The sequence below is a fragment of the Danio rerio genome, chromosome 21 (assembly GCF_052040795.2).
Source record: "Danio rerio strain M-AB ecotype USA chromosome 21, GRCz13ab, whole genome shotgun sequence".
Taxonomy (NCBI): Eukaryota; Metazoa; Chordata; class Actinopteri; order Cypriniformes; family Danionidae; genus Danio; species Danio rerio.
Genome location: NC_141041.1, coordinates 16,869,583 through 16,874,046, shown reverse-complemented (window position 1 = coordinate 16,874,046; position 4,464 = coordinate 16,869,583). Strand labels below are relative to the sequence as shown.

Sequence of the window (4,464 nt, the reverse complement as noted above, 5' to 3'; positions counted from 1 at the left end):
ACTGGTCCTGATCAGTTTGAATCATGATTAAGAGTCAATAGAGTCAGATTTCCAGTTTGTGAATCATGTTTCCTGATCTTTATAACACTGTAAGTTCAATTTGTTAGTCCAAGTGGAGAAAAATAAATGATGTAAGATCAAATACTTATTTCACGTTTCTTTGAAATTATTTTAATCTAATAGCATTTCATATAAAGTTGGGAAAAACAAGTATCCAACACAATGTTTTTTTGTTTTTTTTTTCCTGGGAATACTATTTCTAAAGGAGCTGTTGACATGGAATTGAACCAGATTTCGGTAAGAACCCCAAACATTACAAATATAAAAATAAAACAAAAACTATATTTAAAAAGTTGTGTAATTACAATGAAAGGACACAAGGAGAAAGTGCTGGACGACTGAAAAGTATTTAATACGTTATATAAAGGGCCTTTTTGGTGATTAAATGCCTCCTCCTTGTTCAATAATGTTCATGTCTGGTGACTGGGCTGGCCAGTCCTGGAGCACCTTGACCTTTTTAAAGGCGCCTCTCATATGAGAAGTCACATGAATAGCTCAAGTGTGATCTTGACGGTTCAGTGAGTCTCGTCTATCAAATCTGATCTTTGTTTTTTTCTAGTGGATTCAAGTCAGGTGACTGGCTGGGCTATTCTACAGCTTAATTAGAGTTTCCTTGCATGTGTTTTGAATTATTAGCTGTGTTTCCATCCAAAAATGCGATTTAAAAATGTACGAATAAAGCAGTGTTTTCATCCAACGAGTTAAAGTGAACAAAATCATCACTTCTTGATTAACTGCCGCCAAATATCAACAGTAAAAAAACGGAATTTGCTGCGATAAGAGAAGCTGCATGAACCTTTTCTTCATTTAATAAATGACTTGCTCCAATCATTTACGCGCATATCTTTTTTATGCACATTTTCAAAATATGCGCGCATCTTGTCGTTTACATCAACCGTTTTTTTTTGCGCATCTCCAAAATGTGCATAAAAATAGGTGGATAGAAACCTAGCTATTGTCTTGCTGAAATATCCTCTCTGGTTTCACCTTCGTCATCCTGCTAATGCAGATGTTGGACTGAAGAAGCTAACATTAATTTACACTGAGGAAGGGCAGAGAGTTGCTGAAGAACTACTGAGAGATGTCTGGGCTTTTCCTGCCTTTCTACAGCTCCCTTTCTTCATGTGTTTAATATTTTCCCCTGCCTCATTTTATTTGATTACACATTACTTTACTTAGTAAACTAATTAGTTTTGTTTTCTTGGCATATTTGGATTTCTTTGGCTGTTACTAACATCTGGTGAAAATTTCAAGTTAACACCACCTAATGTTTTCTAAGAAAAATGGTGACGTGCTGAATCCTTATTTCCCCCACTGTATATCTGTCAAACATCATTTGAGGCCTTACAAAATGACAAAAAGCCATCAATTGTGGCAAAGTAGTTTGTTTTTCCTTCTGTAAAAGAACATGCAGACATCAGCAATGCTGGAGACTGAATAATAAATCACAGGTAGTCCTGTCACAATATCAACATTTTATGTGCACTAAAATGTTTCATAATAAAAAACTAAATAAAACCCTTTTAAGTCACTCATTATATAAAGCCAAGACAATTTAATAGCATATTGTCACAGGTGTGTTATAAGGCTTCTTGAAATTCAGAAGTGAACATAAGTAACTTATGCCTTAATCTAAAGAGCACTAATCTAAAGTTTACGCTGAAAGGTAAAGAACATTAGGGTCTCAAAAACGTTGAGAGTTAATATTAGGTCATATCTGCAATATAACTAGAAAGTTTTGTCAACATTTTGTATTATTAGAATCTTGGCAAAAAATGTTATTCCAACAAAACACTGCTACAAAATATACCACATCACACAACTGTCAAAGTGCCTTAAGACATTTAATGGCGTTACTTCAATGGCCTTTTTTATTGATAATTCAGATTTTATATGTTAAATCTGCACTGTAAAAAGTGCTACACTCACAAAGTTGGTTCTATCTACTTTAAATAATTGCAATCTAGTTAATTTTATTTGTTTTATACCAAAAAAATAAAATTTGCTTCCTCTTTACTTAAAATATATCAGTTTTTATATAACTGTATATTTTAAATAAAACTAATGCAATTTATTTGAGTAGATTTTTGTACGTGGTTATTGTGTAGAATAAATGTTATAAAAGTGAGTTGACACAGACAATTTATTAGAGCAGCTGTCGATGTGGGCAGGTGTTCATAAAACGTGATTTTAATAGTTTGGCGTGACTCCTTTTTCATTGCCCGGGATTTAGCAGGCAGACGCAGCTTCTGCAATGGTCGACATTAACTGCTCCCAGCAGCGGATCTGATTAACACGGTAAGTTGCAAATTTAGCCGAATGATAATTGTAAAGTCATGCAAAACTGCTGTCTTCGCTAGGCAGGTGAGGTTTTACCTTTGTAAATTGTACTGTAGCCTCAGGTATGTTAACAGTTAGACTGCTCTCACATGGAAAGCTAAGTTGGCTAACGCTAACCAACGCTAGTTTATACTAACGATTAAAAGTGATATTATTGAGAAAAATAGTGAAAGTAGTTTTAAAACACTTAGTAGGTATAACTAACGTTGCAGAACCGATTAACAAGGTCACTGGTGGGCGGTCGGGGTGTGGGGGTTCAGTTTGTTAGCGCTAACTTAGCTAAAGTTAGCTCACCTAAGTTATAGCAGCACATTAAGGATGGATATTAAATTCAGAAACGTATGCAACAGTTAAGTAGTTTGTGTTTAACGTAAGAGAAAGTATAACTTAAAGTTTGTGTTTTAGAGATTTAGTCCATAAGTTTTTTAATGCTGCATAGTGAATAAATTACAGATTTACAATTTATTTTAACTTAAATTACATTTACTACTGATGTTTACAGAACCATTTAAATTGTATGCACCTCATTCTAAAATGCATGTTCTTGGTCTTTAGATACCAAAGTGATTTTGTTACCTGTGGATCTTCAAACTTCACATCCAGGTAAGAAAAACATTAGATACAATTACAGCTATAATTATTTGCAGGCAAGTAAAACATTGGTAAAATTGCAAACAATAGTGGGCTGCATAGAATTAACTTACATTTGATATCTGAAGATTTTTTTTATGTGTGCAACAGTAAAAACAGTATAAAAATATCCTAATGCAGTTTCTTATTATCTGTCAGTCTTTCAATAAAGCTAACTGATAACACTGAATCACTGAACTGTCATTTGCCAGTGAAATTAAATTTGAAGAAAAAGTCAATTAAATGTAGCTTTAGCAAAAATGTAATGTAAACCTTAATGTAATGTGTAAAATGGCAATGTATTTATTTATTTATTTAATAAAATTTGTATTATGACGTGCAAAGTTTGGTGCAAAATGAAGATGACAATTAAATTATAGAATTTGTATTCTATAATTTTCTTATAGCCGTTTTCAAACAGTTTTAATATCTAAATTAAATACACATTCTTATGCTTTATAAGTTGCCAAAATAAACAAAAAAATGTAATACCTAAATTTTAACAATTCTGTGATTTACAGGAAACCACAATGACATGCACTGTTACACTGAGTAAAATCACAGTTTTCTTTAAAATTTGATAACTAAAAACACCTGGAATAATGTAATTACACAACCTCTATAACCTTTTTTTATTTTTTAAATAAAAGTTAGGTAATTTTAACTAAGGTAATTTTTAACTGATAAACTAAGGTGTTTCATCCATGCATCATTCTCACTGGACTTTTGTAACTTCACTTGTAGTTATTTTCTATTTAGTATTTAGCTATTTAATGTTGTTTGGTAGCAACCACCTGAACTCCTGTTTCTTTTTGTCTCTACCAATAGAGTTGTGAGGAATCAGAGGTGCATGCGGCTGCCCACGGGAAAAATTTGCCATCAGCCCAACACAGTTTGGATTATCATAGGACTGTCAGAGGTTTGCCAAACCTGTCAAATGCATGATGGCTCCTGTTTGGACTTACCGATGTCCTCGACTTCAAGTATCCATCAAAACTGTATACATTTAAGATGTATTAGAGACTCTTTGTGGGACTGGACATTATGCATCCAAAATCTTCATCAAAATATGCAAATCTCCTCACTGAGTTGCCTTGGATGATTTCTCAATAGGATCTGGTATTATTAATGTTTTTATTTATGTATTGTGTACGTGTAGCCACATTAATGGCCTATTTTGTAGTCACTATTAAAAGGAACATTGATTGATATTGAATACATGTTATGGTCTTTAATCCATCTTCCCATTCTTATTTAATTGTTATTGACAGGAAAGTCTGTTTATCTGTGTTTACTAGTGTATATTGTGCTTACAATATAGAAACGCCGATTTATTTTCTGAGGTTACAGCCAGAAGTCAATTAAATTCGTTTTAAATGACATATGCATGGTTAATTTTATTTAGATCATTAAGTTCATAATACTTAATTAAAA

At 32.7% G+C, this 4,464-nt stretch overlaps 1 long non-coding RNA gene across 1 annotated transcript; it reads left to right on the top strand.

The window, feature by feature from the left end:
* The first annotated feature begins 2,284 nt into the window (after positions 1 to 2,284).
* LOC147838817 (uncharacterized) lies at positions 2,285 to 4,246 on the top strand. Its single transcript, XR_015520161.1, has 3 exons — positions 2,285 to 2,358; positions 2,956 to 3,003; positions 3,859 to 4,246. It is a non-coding gene; the product is annotated as an uncharacterized LOC147838817 (long non-coding RNA).
* The last annotated feature ends 218 nt before the right edge of the window (positions 4,247 to 4,464 follow it).